The following is a 707-nucleotide window of genomic DNA, read 5'->3' as shown; positions in this document are numbered from 1 at the left end:
GCACGTTACGTTTTTACATCAGTGTGTGTGGTGTGTGTGTTTGTGTTTGTGTGGTGTTTGTGTGTGTGTGTGTGTGTTGTGGTGTTGTTGTGTTGTGTGCGTGTGCGTGTGTGCGGCGTGCGTGTGTGTGTGTGTTTGTGTGTGTTGGTGGTGGTGAGTGTGTGTGTGTGTTTGTTTTTATTCAATAAATTTTTTATTATATAATATATATATTTTATATTAATAATATATTTTATATTATTATATAATATGCTTTTTACTACATATAAATAATTATATTTTTATAATTATTAATTATTATATAATATTATATATATATTATACACCACACACCACACCACCACCACAAACCCCATATATATATTATATATATATTAAATTTATATAAAAATTATATAAAAATTATATTATATATTAATAATATAATATTATATATTATATTTATATATATATATATATATATATATATGGGAAAAAAACCCCATCAAAAAATTAGTTTTTTTGTATTGTGGGTTTTTCTTCCTTGTATCAGCACGGAAGAGTGTTTTTTCTATTCATATATATATATATTAAAATATATATATAATATATATATATAATATTATATATATATATATATATTATATATATAAATATATATATTTATATATTTATATGCATATCCCCCCCGTCTCTCTATCTCTCATCCTCCTTTTTTCTCGTATGTC

This window comes from Penaeus monodon, chromosome 5 (assembly GCF_015228065.2).
Source record: "Penaeus monodon isolate SGIC_2016 chromosome 5, NSTDA_Pmon_1, whole genome shotgun sequence".
Lineage (NCBI taxonomy): Eukaryota > Metazoa > Arthropoda > Malacostraca > Decapoda > Penaeidae > Penaeus > Penaeus monodon.
The sequence above is the reverse complement of the archived record's forward strand: the minus strand, read 5'-3'. Positions refer to the sequence as shown.